The sequence below is a fragment of the Heptranchias perlo genome, chromosome 4 (assembly GCF_035084215.1).
Source record: "Heptranchias perlo isolate sHepPer1 chromosome 4, sHepPer1.hap1, whole genome shotgun sequence".
NCBI lineage: Eukaryota > Metazoa > Chordata > Chondrichthyes > Hexanchiformes > Hexanchidae > Heptranchias > Heptranchias perlo.
In genome coordinates this window covers 41,391,536-41,406,659 of record NC_090328.1, presented here as the reverse complement: position 1 = coordinate 41,406,659, position 15,124 = coordinate 41,391,536, and positions in this window count along the sequence as shown.

The following is a 15,124-nucleotide window of genomic DNA, read 5'->3' as shown; positions in this document are numbered from 1 at the left end:
CAAATGTGAAATCAGGAAAAAAAAATTAAAAATTGTACACAATGCAATCAGATTTATCTACCTCACTGTTCTTGTCATACAGTTACAAATAAAATTCAGTAATATAGTAATTCCTTAGTAGTACTTTAGAATCTTAAGGAAATGTTTCTACATTTACGTACCTCTTTTAATTACTCAAACATATTCTAAGGGGGTGAATTTAACATTGGCTGTTAATATCAACCAGGTTACATACCTGCTAGGAGCTGACCGGTTGCAATTTGTACCTGCTCCACTGTGTAGGCGGCAAAGGCATCCATGCAAAGCCAGAGGAGTCCTTATTAAAATATGCATGTCAAGTCTTGATGATGTCAGAGGGACACAACTACAATTTTAACTCAGCAGCTTGCGTGGGAAGTTACAGTGAGTTTCCCACCAGGTCAACCTTGTGAGGAAATGGATTGGGGTCAGAAAAAGCCCCAAAAGGTAAGTTCTTTCATTTTTTTTTATTTTCCTTGTGGAACCAGGAGGAGCAGGGGTGCTCTTCTGGGCCTCACAAGGAAAGCTTAGGCCTCCCCTGATATGGACCTACTCCTCGTCCCGATCACGAGATGATCATTTGCAGCTAATCTCGCCACTTACCTGCTGTTGTTGGGTGGCCTCCGTGCCATGCGATTTTCTGCCCAGAACAGATGGAAAATCGGCCAGCGGGATTTAAATGAGGCCCGGGAGTTAAAATACCCTAGGCTTCATTTCTGGAGTAGCGGGTGAGTTTCTAACTCACACTGCTGCTCACCCGCCAAAAACGGGCCCGGAGTTAAAATCAGGCCGTAAGAATACCAGCCATGTAGTGAATACCTCAATTTAACTTTCAGTATATTTTATCATTTTTACCATAACATTTTTCTATATTGTTTGAGTAATGATAGTAAGGATACTTTTTTCCCCATGCATCTTTTTTTGTGGTTATAATGGCTTTTCCTTCATATTTATTTGAAATGCCATAAGTAATCCCCTGCTTATCAATGAACCTGAGGTGAGGTTCTTGAACAGCTTCTGAAATCATCTGGCCCATGTGGTTCTCTTTTATTCTGTTTGCCCTCTTCTATCCTGTGGGTCCTACCTCCATGTGCATATTAACATACCATGTGGTATAGATTGAGCCATTTCAAAAATAGGTATACATCATAGGGGTAATTTCCAAACTTCACAAACTGACTTTTAACATGTGGTCTCTCTAGCCAAGAGGTTGGCAGTTTGACTCTCTTCCTGTTCAGCGTTTGGCCTATAGAGGTATTAATCAAACTGGCTACCGCCCTCCCAAAAGTCAATTCTTACCAGACAACCCCATGTTGTGTGTACAAGAACATTGGGGGGTAATTTTAACCCTCAAGAACAGGAGGGTTGGCGATGGTTCGGCAGTAAATATTGTTATTTCATCAGCGGTACCGCAACCCCGCGCATCCAAAATCTGGAAGTCGTGTCCCCTGTTAATGACGGTGGGTGGATCGTTAGGGGGGCAATTTATCTACTTCAAATACTTAAGGTAGGTAATTTTTTGTGGATTTTGAACCTGAAATGAATTTTACCTTATCTGCATGGGTTTCCCATTGCTTCTCAAACTCGCCAATGAAACAGAAGCACGATTCATGCAGAAGTTGATTTGGTCCTTTAAACTTGTGATTGACACATCTTAAGAAAAGCTCAGGGATTGCAACTGGTCTCTCAGTTCTCTCAGGCAAATGTTTGGCTGAGAGTTGTTTATATTGGGTCTCTATTCACTCTTCCAGCAATCACTCAACTAAATTAAATAAACTGAAAATAATCAATTGTTAACATCCTGAATCAATGTTGAGTGTGTACACAAGCTTATATTTTTAAGAATGATGACAACATCTGAAATATTGGAATATTCTGCAGTCAAGTTACTTGAAAGAATCATAACATTTTATAAGAACTTGGCTGTTTTGCTAATAAAAATTATAGAACTCCAAATGTGTTTCCACTTCTCATCCATTATTTGCCTTTTTGTGGTCCATCTCGTCCCTGCTTTTTCTGGCTTTCTCTCTCTCCATCTTTGGCGATACATTTTCCATAGATTTTTATTACAAGCTCAGACTCCCACAACTATTTGTGTTTCTTTCCACCTTACTTCCAGTAAATATTTCATCCCTTTCTCTAATTTTCTCCTCTGTCATATCTGCACTAATAAATCTATTTTCCACACCAGAGTTCCTCAAGGTCCTTCTTTTTCCTCAGCTGAGTCTTCCCTCAACAGTGGTTGACAGACCCTTTGGTTGAATCAATCATATATCCTATATGCAGTGGAAAATAACTGCCAGGGACATCCGTTATGGTTTTCATCTTCTAATGCTAGTGCCGGTACTGTTAGGAAGTTCAAAAAATGAATGTTACTTATTGTACTTTCCTTCTCCACATCATCTTCTATTCTTCCTCTCACCCCCTCCTGGTCCTTCTCTATTCCTTCCCTCCTCTTTCATTTTCCTTCTCTCCTCCCCCTTATCATCCTCCTCTCCTCCCCCTTATCATCCTCCTCTTCCCTCATCTCTCCCTCATCCTACCCCTCCCCTATCCTCACACTATATCCGCTCTCTATCCGCCGCCCATTCCTCCCCCTTTCTGCCTATCCCTTCCCTACCCTTCCTCTCCCCCTCTCTCAGTCTGCGTTCACTGTTCTCACCCTTTCCCTTTCCCTTACCCCTCCCCTCCCTGGTTCAAATATCCCCCTGAAAAGTTGCATTGGTTTTGACACCCCATGTGCAATGCCATGGGAGATCAACCAGCAAAAACTGCAACCAATGAAAAGAAATCTTTCCCCCACAGCACCATTACTGCATCACTTTCTACATCCCCTGGTAGAATAATAAACATTGTCACCACTCAACTGAGCAAAAAAATTAAAATCAAAATCCACCCACTGAGTAAAGATTGGGAACCAAGCCAATGAGTATATATCTGGAAAGAACTCCCCAAAAAATGACCATAAGGCCAAATGCATCCCCACAGCATACGACCACAAACACATTGCAGAAATGATGTGGAGATGCCGGTGATGTACTGGGGTGGACAAATGTAAGGAATTTTACAACACCAGGTTATAGTCCAACTGTTTTATTTGAAAATCACAAGCCTTTGGAGCTTACCTCCTTCACCAGGCGAGTGAGTGAAGGGTTTTAAAATCGCATAGCATATATTAGGCTGGAAGACAATCACAGCAATCAAAGGTGTCATTGGTGTCCAGACAGGCCAGCCACGGAAAACACCACATCCCAGTATACTGAATACACAATGGGTCAGACTACACAGACAGAAAGAGAAAGAGACCCGAAAAGCAGAGAGAGAGAGAGTTGTATTAAAAACAGACAACTTTTTTTTCCCGCTGGTGGGGTTACGTGTAGCGTGACACGAACCCAAGATCCCGGCCGAGGCCGTCCTCATGGGCGCGGAACCTGGCTATCAATTTCCGCTCGACGATTTTGCGCTGTCGTGTGTCCAGAAGGCCGCCCTGGAGAACGCCCACCTGAAGACCGGTGGCTGAACGTCCCTGACTGCCGAAGTGCTCCCCGACTGGGAGGGATCCCTCCTGTCTGGCGATTGTTGCGTGGCGTCCGCCCATCTGCCGTCGTAGTGTCTGCATGGTCTCGCCAATGTACCATGCTCCAGGGCATCCTTTCCTGCAACGTATGAGGTAGACAACGCTGACCGAGTCACAGGAGTATGAACCATGTACCTGGTGGGTGGTGTCCTCCCGCGCGACGGCGCACCCGTGTCGACGACCTGGCATGTCTTGCAGAGGCTGCCGTGGCAGGGCCGCGCGGTGCCGTGGACACTGTTCTCCTGAAAGCTGGGTAATTTGCTGCGAACGATGGTCTGCTTGAGGTTGGGTGGCTGCCTGAAGGCAAGCAGTGGAGGCGTGGGGATGGCCCCAGCGAGGTGTTCGTCGTCATCGATGACATGTTGAAGGCTGCGGAGAACATGGTGTAGTTTCTCCGCTCCGGGGAAGCACCGGACAACGAAGGGCACTCTGCTGGCCGCGCCCCGCGTTTGTCTTCTGAGGAGGTCTATGCGATTCTTCACTGTGGCCCGTCGGAACCGTCTCTTTCTCTTTCTGTCTGTGTAGTCTGACCCATTGTGTATTCAGTATACTGGGATGTGGTGTTTTCCGTGGCTGGCCTGTCTGGACACCAACGACACCTTTGATTGCTGTGATTGTCTCCCAGCCTAATATATGCTATGCGATTTTAAAACCCTTCACTCACACGCCTGGCGAAGGAGGTAAGCTCCGAAGGCTTGTGATTTTCAAATAAAACTGTTGGACTATAACCTGGTGTTGTAAGATTCCTTACATTGCAGAAATTCCAAGATAGGACAACAAACCTTCTCCTCTCCACCACTGAGCAGAAACTCTGGCATAGGATCACAAACTTTCATTCTCCCCCAACCACCCCCATCTCAGAAATTGCTGGTTAGGATACTAAACCAGCATTCAAACCGAGAACTCCCCACCATGATGGTCAAGACCCCCCAATAGTCAAGACCGTTCCCCATGGTCGAGACCCTTCCCCATGGTCGAGACCCCTCTCATGGTCGAGACCCCCCCCGCCCCACCGATGGTTGAAATGCCTCCTCGATGGTTGAGACAGCCCCATGGTCGAGAGTTGTCGAGACCCCCCTGATGGCTGCCTCCTGCATCAGATCCCCCATTTCCCCCCCTGCCAATGATCTTTCCCTCCATCCTCTCTGATTCCCGGCTGCTTTCCCTTACGACAGCCAGCCAATCTGTCAATCTTGCTGGCTGTCACGTGGGAAACCTGGAAGTGAAATCAATTGCCTACAATTGAGTTGTGATCGAAGAATCCAGCGTGCTGGCTTGACTTCCGGGTTTCCCACGTGATAATCTACCCAACCATTCAGTTCCCGGCTTGATGCTAAAATCATGTCCATTGTTTCTTTCACAATCTCATGCGGGAATGCCCATTGGAAGTGTCTGGATTGAGATAACCTATTGTCGCAGATTGTTATGGATAACAGTTTCAATGACTGGTTTGTTGACTCCTGGGTGAGCTCATTAACATACCAATCTCCTTTTTGTCTCAATGGCATCAGTCTGCTGCTGAACCTTTGAGAATTAACCCCTAAAAATTTTGAATGCAAGTTCATATTATAAACATATCTTAGCTTAAACTGAAAATCACTGCTAGGTCAAATAGCCAATAATCCTTAGTCATGATGGATAGCAATGTATCTTTCTTCACCGTTGGAATGGAGAGCTCTGCTGGCCTGCAGCACACCATCTAATGATCTATCTATGAACTGACATGGAGCAATTTTAACCTCACCCACCCATTGGAAAACTGACAGGATAGGGTGCAATGCTGATTTTATACCCCGCCCAATTTTGCTCTCCATTGAAGTCAATGGAGAGTAATATTGCGCTGGGGTCGTAAAACCAGCGTTCCAATCGAGCTTGTGGGTTTCCTGCCAGACGAGATAGGCTAAAATTACCATGCTCTGGTTGGGGCTCTCACATCAGTGGGAAAACTGCCTTCTACCAGGTCACAAGAAATGTTAATTTGTCACTAAGATCTATCAATCAATGTGGGATTTATCTTGATGCACCCCAACATATTAGCTACCTTAACACATTGCAACACTTTCAATGAAAATCTCATAGAATTACCAATTTGATAAAGATGTAGGAAGTTTGAGCTGAAATGAGCTGACATAAAACATGACATGGGTCCCTGTAGGGGACTTACATTATCAGTTGGTGGAAATCACTTCACTTTTAGAAATTGGATAATGTATTTTAAATATAGGTATCTGTGCCATGTTTTGTGTTTATCAGATTCAATTTTATTTGGGTTTTGTAAGTCTCTGCAATTTATTGCTGTTATTGTCAACCATTTATTTATTTAAAATGCCAGCCTTATAAAAATGTTCTTACTGTACCATTTAATGTTGAATTGTGCTCTGTATGAAAAGGTTGATAGTTGTGGAAAAATAAAACATTCTTTGCATTTGAAGCATAAGAACCCTTAGGTCAAGTATAATATGGATGAGCAGCAAAGCTAAGGGGTGTCAAGTGGAGCTGCTCATTATGAATAGGGGAATAGTATCATAGTAGTTTTCATAGTCATTAAGTTAACAATATTTCAATCCTTTAGCGCTCAAGTACCCATTACAGGTTATTGGATCCTGTTAGTTCTAGCCATTAAGCATTATGTATACCGTAACATTACATATGCAGTAATGAAAAGAAATGCAAGCTTGCTTCACAAATCCATCTCAGCTTTGCTTTAAAGATATGTGTTTGACTCTTTTTTGTGCAGTTATTTTTTTTATCACATTCATACTTTTGGCTAGAGCCAGATCATTACTTGGAACAATATTTTAATACTAAACTTACCTGCTGGTCATATCTTCAGCTGAACTTGAGGATTCTTATGTTCATCCACATGCGCGTTTTGGCTGCCGCTCCAGATCCGAGCCCATCACTTCGATTTCCCTTTATCTCCCTTTTCTTCTTCTTATCTCTTTACCCCTCCTAGGCCCCTCTCTCCTGTCTTCATGCCTCCTTTCATTTCTCCGCTTTCGGGTACTCTGCTGTACCCAAATCCCTACTCCAAACCTTCAACATCCTCGACCTTCCTACTCTCCTATCGCCATCCCAGGCTTGACTCCTTCTTAGATAAGCCTACAGCTTCCCTCTGTGTCTCTCTTGGCATCCTCCGAAGGACCCATCGAGGTACCCGTCACTGCCTCCTTAGGAGCAGCAACCTCAACTGCCCCATCTTAATCTCTCACTGACCTTCCAGCCCAGTGTGCCTGCTGGGAGCTAATCTCACCAATCTCCTCCCATCCCATTCACCCCTCTCAGCAGGTGTGGACTCTGCCAGTGGATCAACTATCACCACCCCTCTCTGCATTTCCCTCCATAATGTCCATTCACTTGTGAACAAGGCCCTTGCCCTCCATGACCTTATTGTGGATGATTACATCGACATCACGGCCTTGACGTGTGATGATAACTTAGCTGACGGGTGATGATACCTTCCCCCACAATCAAGCCTCTCCGCCTGGCTATGTCGTCCACTACTTGCCCCGCCCAGACTGCCGCGATGGCGGTGTGGCCCTTATCACCAAATCACACCTTGGTCTGTCCACCTAGTCCTCTGGCACCTTCTCTTCCTTTGAGCATTTCACCTTGTTCCACTCCTCTCACCTCTCCTTTAAAATCCTCGTTCTCTACCACCCACCAAGTACCATGCCAACTTAATCACCGAGATATAGTCACTGCTTTCCTCCCTCAGCCTCTGCACCAAGTGACTTCTCATCCTCGGTGATTTCAACCTCCATCTAAATTCATCATGCCCTCTCTCCTCTGAGTTCACTGCCCTCCTATCCTCTCTTAATTTCTCCCTCTATTTAAGCTCCCTTACCCCTCGACCTTGCCATCTCATGTGGCCTCTCTACTCCCATCGTGTCAATCACAGATAAGGCCATCTCTGATCACTTCCTTGTATCCCTGTCTACGCATATCCCCCTTCCCCCTCCCAACCCCACTTCCTTCTGTGTCCACCCCTGGAGAAAACTCTCCCCCAAGTCACTTATAACGGCACTTTCAAATTCCCAACTGTCTAGTCTTTGGCCCTCCATTCACCACGACATTTCTGCAGCTACCGATCTGCTCAATCACACCCTCACCTCCACCTTTGATGCCCTTGTTCCCATTAAAACCATCACTCTCTCACCCTGGCATGGCCCTCATCTCTGCTGCCTTAAGTTTAAGAGATGCAGACTGGAACATTTATGGCGAACAACTGATTTAGCTGTTCATCGCCAGATCTGGCTGGACCACATAAAGCGCTATTGGGTCCTGCTCACTTCTGCCAAAACTGCTCACTATTCCAGGATCATCTTGAAATGCAAAGATAACCGTTGGCTTCTCTTCACTATGAACCGTCTTCTTAAACCCCTCTCCAATGCCTCATCCACCCTTACCTCCAACAAGTGTGAGAAGCTCATGGACATCTTTGTCACTAAGATTGAGACCATCCATTCAGCTGCCTCTGCCGCTTCCCTCCCTTCCCCTAGCCCACCAAGCCAAAATTCCCTTAAGGTTCTCCCCTGCCCTATCCCTGAACTCACATCTTTCTCTGGTTTCTCTCCTATATCCCCTCATGCCCTCTCCAAGCTCATCTTGACCATGAGACTCACCTCCTGCTCCCTCAACCCGATTCCCACCAAACGGCTGGCCACCCGAATTCCCTTTCTGGCTCCCATATTAGCTGATATTGTTAATGGTTTCCTCTCCACAGGTACTGTACCCTTCCCCTTCAAATCTGCCGTTATCAGCCTCTTCTCAAGAATCCCACCCTTGACCCCTATGTCCTTGCAAACTATTGCCCCATCTCCAATCTCCCTTTCCTCTCCAAAGCCCTTGAACATGTTGCCACCTCCCAAATCCGTGCCCATCTTTCCTGCAACTCCATGTTTGACCCCTTCCAATCAGGTTTCCGCCCCGCCACAGTACTGAAACGGCTCTTATCAAAGTCATAAATGACTTTCTATGTGACTGTGACAGTGGTAAACTATCTCTCCTCATCCTTCTCAACCTGTCTGCAACCCTTGACATGGTTGACCACACCATTCCCCTTCAACGCCTCTCCTCCATCGTCCAGCTGGATGGGACTGCCCTTGCCTGGTTCCATTCTTATTTATCCTGTCCTAGCCAGAGAACCACTTGCAATGGCTTCTCTTCCCTCTCCTGCTCCCAATCCATTACCTCTGGAGTCACCCAAGAATCTATCCTTGCAACCTCCTACTTCTCATTTACATGCTGCCTCTCGTCAACATCATCTGAAAACACATCAGATTCCACATGTTCGCTGATGACACCCAACTCTACCTCACTACCACTCTCTCGACCCTCCATTCCCTCTGATTTGTAATGCTGCTTGTCCGACATCCAGTACTGGATGAGCAGAAATATCTTCCAACTAAATATTGGGAATCTATTGTCTTTTGGTCCCTGCCACAAACTCTGTTCCCTAGCCACCGACTCCATCCCTCTCCCTGGCCATTGTCTGAGGATGGACCAGACCGTTCACAACCTCGGCGTCCTATTTGACCCTGAGATGAGCTTCCGACCCCATATCTGCTCCATCATCAAGACCGCCTACTTCCACCTCTGTAACACCGCCCATCTCCGCCCCTGCCTCAGCTCATCTGCTGCTGAAACCCTCATCAATGCCCTTGTTACCTCTAGACCTGACTATTCCAATGCTCTTCTGGCTGGCTTCCCATCTTCCACCCTCCATAAACTTGAGCTCATCCAAAACTCTGCTGCCCATATCCTAACTCGCATCAATCCTGTTCACCCCATCACCCCTAAGCTCGCTGACCAACATTGGCTCCCGGTCCGGCAACACCTCAATTTTAAAATTCTCATCCTTGTTTTCAAATCCCTCCATGACCTCGCCCCTCCCTGTCTCTGTAACCTCCTCCAGCTCTAAAACCCTGCGAGATCTCTGCGCTCCTCCAATTCTTGCCTCTTGCGCATCCTCGATTTTAATCGCTCCACCATTGACGGCCATGCCTTCAGCTGTCTAGGCCTTAAGCTCTGGAATTCCCTCCCTAAACCTCTCCATCTCTCTACCTCTCTCTCCTCCTTTAAGACACTCCTTAAAACCTACCCCTTTGACCAAGCTTTTGGTCACCTGTCCTAACATCTCCTTATGTGTCTTGGTGTCAAATTTTATTTGATAACGCTCCTGTGAAGCGCCTTGGGACGTTTTACTACATTAAGTGCGCTATAGAAATACAAGTTGTTGTTTTTGTTTTTGTTGTTGTTGTTGAACCGCCAATTGATACTGGATTGTCTGCCCTGTACTGTCTTAAAATGTCAATCAGTGTCCTATATACATCATAGGACCCCAATTTTCATATTATAAGGCCCTACTGCCTAATACAGGTGGGCGCTCTGGCTACCCAATTGTAGGCCCTGGGGAAGATAGGGATGGCTGCATCGTCGGCAGGATAGGTGGTAAGTAATTCCCCACCACTGTTGGGGTGCTACTGCTCCAATTCCGCTGAATGGGAAGCCTCAAAATCTCCCTCTTTATTTTTTTTTTGTAAATGTTAAGACTGTAATCTTATCACTGTGTTTAGATTGTCATTATAAATTTTGAGTTTTCACTTTTACAGTTTAGAATTTAATATGGACCTGTCAATGAGATTATCACATTTTAATCATTCTTTGTCATCATTCTGCTATGAGAGTAATGAGCAGCAATCTTCCTATGCATTCTTGTTACCACATACTTATCACACTCACACAGCCATATCCATCTCATACCTATGGTAATCTCTGGGAAAGACAATGGAGCCAGTCATTAACTCTCCATTGTAGACATCAGTTAAGCAGCTTCCTACAGAGAGGGAAACTAAAATGGTTGATTTCACCCGTGTGTAAAAGATTAAAATTGCAAATATCTCCACTGAGGCAGCATTTTTCACATGTTTCTTCTTATCAGCGATTTTTTAAAGTACTTTATACTGTAACTTTCCATCTATTCCAAATAAATGAAGATCCAGAAGATGAGAACGCACCAAAAATGGCAGAATGTTCCAGAAACTGAAAGTTGGACCATATGAACACTCGACAGCACTATTTTTTTTGTAAATGTTAAGACTGTAATCTTATCACTGTGTTTAGATTGTCATTATAAATTTTGAGTTTTCACTTTTACAGTTTAGAATTTAATATGGACCTGTCAATGAGATTATCACATTTTAATCATTCTATGATGGCGATTCTATGATCCAGTGGGAAGGCACACTCAAAGGCAGTATGAAATGAAGACAGGGCGAGAGCTAATGGAAATGCAAATTGGGCAGTTTCAATATGGGCTGACAATCCGCAATGCCAGTTTTATGTCCAGGTGCCAAGTTGAAAATCTACCACCATATCTTATCCATTACCAAGAGTTTGTACGTCCACTTCCATACCTCTACATGGTTTTATCCACACTTTCATTCTCAGGATGTAGCATTAGAAAGGAGAAACAAGGTGCACAAAGGATTGCGAGAGACAGATAGCACTAGAGTAAGAAATAGTGCATTTTTAGGTGGCATCAGACTAAAAGAGAATACAAGAAAGTCTAAGATAGGTTTAGAGTGCATGTGTGTAAATGCATGAAGCGTGGTAAATAGGTTGGTGAGCTGCAGGCACAAATAGTCACATGAGAATACGATGTAGTGGCAATAACGGAGACCTGGCTCAAAAAACGGCAGGATTGGGTACAAAATATTCCTGGTTACAAGGTGTTCAGGAAAGAAAGGGAAGGAAAAAAAGGGGGTGGGGTGGATGTATTACATAGAAAACAAAGAAAATAGGAGCAAGAGTAGGCCATTCAGCCCATATGGCCTGCTCTGCCATTCAAAATGATCATGGCTGATCGTCTAACTCAGTATCCTGTTCCTGCTTTTTCCCCATATCCCTTGATCCCTTTAGCATTAAGAAATATATCTATCTCCTTCTTGAATACATCTAATGACTTGGCTTCCACTGCCTTCTGTGGTAGAGAATTCCACAGGCTCACCACTCTCTGAGTGAAGAAATTTCTCCTCATCTTGGTTCTGAATGGCATACCCCGTATCCTGAGACTGTGACCCCTGGTTCTGGACTCCCCAGCCATCGGGAACATCCTCCCTGCATCTAGTCTGTCTAGTCCTGTTAGAATGTAATGTTTCGATGAGATCACCTTTCATTCTTATAAACTCCATTGAATATAGGCCTAGTCGACCCAATCTCTCTTCATACGTCAGTCCTGCCATCCCAGGAATCAGTCTGGTAAACCTTTGTTGCACTCCCTCTATGCCAAGGACATCCATCCTCAGATAAGGAGACCAAAACTGCACACAATACTCCAGATGTGGTCTCACCAAGGCCCTGTATAACTGTAGTAAGACATCCCTGCTCCTGTACTCAAATCCTCTTGCAATGAAGGCCAACATACCATTCGCCTTCCTAACTGCTTGTTGCACCTGAATGCTCACTTTCAGCGACTGGTGTACAAGGACACCCAGCTCTCGTTGCATCTCCCCTTTTCCCAATCTATCGCCATTCAGATAATAATCTGCCTTTCTGTTTTTACAACCAAAGTGGATAACCTCACATTTATCCAGGTTATACTGCATCTGCCATGTTCTTGCCCACTCACCCAACTTGTCTAAATCGCATTGGAACCTCTTTGCATCCTCCTCACAACTCACGTTCCATCCCAGCTTTGTGTTGTCTGCAAACTTGGAAATGTTACATTTAGTTCCCTCATCCAAATCATTGATATATATTGTGAATAGCTGGGGCCCAAGCACTGATCCCTGTGGTACCCCATTAGTCACTGCCTAGTTTATTCCTACTCACTGTTTCCTGTCTGTCAACCAATTCTCAATCCTTGCCAGTATATTCCCCCCAATCCCATGTGCTTTAATTTTGCGCGCCAACCTCTTATGTGAGACTTTATAAAAGCCTTTGAAAATCCAAATACACCACATCCACTGGTTCGCCCCCATCTATTCTACTAGTTACATCCTCAAAAAACTCCAGTAGATTTGTTAAGCATGATTTCCCTTTCATAAACCCATGCTGACTTTGTCCAATCCCGTTAATGCCCTTCCTGCCGTTAATGGTATTGATTAAGGACAATACTGCAGAGCTGGTGAGAGAGGATGTCCTTGAGGGATCAAGAACAGAATCTATTTGGTTAGAGTTGAGAAACAATAGAGGTGCCATTACACTACTGGATGTATCCTATAGGCCACCAACTAGTGGGAAGGATATAGATGAGCAAATTTGCAGGGAAATTACAGAAAGGTGCAAGAACTATAGAGTAGTGATAATGGGGGACTTCAACTATCCTAACATAGACTGGGATAGTAATAGTGTAAAGGGCAAAAAGGGGGAGGAATTTCTGAAGTCTGTTCAGGAGAACTTTCTTGATCAGTATGTATCTGGCCCAATGAGGAAGGAGGCATTGCTGGATCTAGTTCTGGGGAATGAAGTGGGTCAAGTAGAGCAAGTGTCAGTGGGAGAACATTTAGGGAACAGTGATCATAGTATCATAAGGTTTAGATTAGTTATGGAAAAGGACAAGGAGCAATCTAGAGTAAAAATACTTAATTGGAGGAAGGCCAATTTCGGTAGGTTGAGAATGGATCTGGCCCAGGTAAATTGGAATCAAAGACTGGCAGGCAAAACTGTAATTGAACAATGGGCGGCCTTTAAAGAAGAGATGTTTTGGGTACAGTCTAGGTACATTCCCACGAGGGAGAAAAGTAGGGCAACCAAAGCCAGAGCTCCCTGGACGACGAAAGAGATAGAGAGTAAGATGAAGCAGAAAAAGGAGCATATGACAGATGTCAGGTTAATAATACAAGTGAGAACCAGGCGGAATATAGAAAGTACAGAGGAGAAATGAAAAGGGAAATAAAAGGGGCAAAGAGAGAGTATGAGAATAGATTGGTGGCCAACAGAAAAAGGGAATCCAAAAGTCTTCTATAGGCATATAAATAGTAAATGGGTAGTAAGAGAAGGGGTGGAGCCGATCAGGGACCAGAAAAGAGATCTACGCATGGAGGGAGAAGGCATAGCTGAGGTACCAAATGAATATTTTGCATCTGTCATTACCAAGGAAGATGTTGCTGCCAAAGTCACAGTAAAAGAGGAGGTAGTTGAGATACTGGACAGGCTAAAAATTGATAAAGAGGAGGTACTAGAAAGGCTGGCTGTACTTAAAGTAAATGAGTCACCCGGTCTGGATGGGATGCATCCTAGGTTGCTGAGGGAAGTAAGGGTGGAAATTGTAGAGGTGCTGGCCATAATCTTCCAATCCTCCTTAGATATGGGGGTGGTGCCAGAGGACAGGAGAATTGCAAATGTTACACCCTTGTTCAAAAATGGCTGTGAAGATAAACCTGGCCACTACAGGCCAGTCAGTTTAACCTCCGTGGTGGGAAGCTTTTAGAAATGATAATCTGGGACAAGATTAATAGTCACGTGGACAAGTGTGGATTAGTAAAGGAAAGCCAGCAGATTTGTTAAAGGCAAATAGTGTTTAACTAACTTGATTGAGTTTTTTGATGAAGTAACAAGAGAGGGTTGATGAGGGCAATGCAGTTGATGTTGTGCATATGGACTTTCAAAAGGTGTTTGATAAAGTGCCACATAATCGGCTTGTCAGCAAAATTGAAGCCCATGGAATAAAAGGGGCAGTGGCAGCATGGATACGAAATTGGCTAAGTGACAGGAAACAGAGTAGTGGTGAATGGTTGTTTTTCGGACTGGAGGAAGGTATACTGTGGTGTTCCTTAGGGGTCGATACTAGGACCACTGTTTTTATTTTGATATGTATTAATGACTTGGACTTGGGTGTACAGGGCACAGTTTCAAAATTTGCAGATGACACAAAACTTGGAAGTGTAGTAAACAGTGAGGAGGATAGTAATAGACTTCAAGAAGACATAGACAGGCTAGTGGAATGGGCGGACACATGGCAGATGAAATTTAACACAGAGCAGTGCGAAGTCATTCTGAGGTGAGGCAATATAAACTAATGGTACAATTCTAAAGAGGGGGCAGGAACAGCGAGACATGGGGATATATGTGCACAAATCTTTGAAGGTGGCAGGACAGGTTGAGAAATCGCTTTAAAAAGCATACGGGATCATGGGTTTTATAAATAGAGGCATAGAGTACAAAAGCAAGGAAGTTATGTTGAACCTTTATAAAACACTGGTTCGGCCACAACTGGAGTATTGTGTCCAATTCTGGACACCACACTTTAGGAAGGATGTGACAGCCTTAGAGAGAGCGCAGAAAAGAGTTACTAGAATGGTTCCAGGGATGAGGGACTTCAGTTACATGGATAGACTAGAGAAGCTGGGGTTGTTCTCCTTGGAGCAGAGAAGGTTAAGAAGAGATTTGATAGAAGTGTTCAAAATCATGAAAGGTTTAGATAAAGTAAATAAAGAGAAACTGTTCCCATTGGCAGAAGGGAAGAACCAGAGGACACAGATTTAAGGTGTTTGGCAAAAGAACCAAAGGCAACATGAGAAAAAA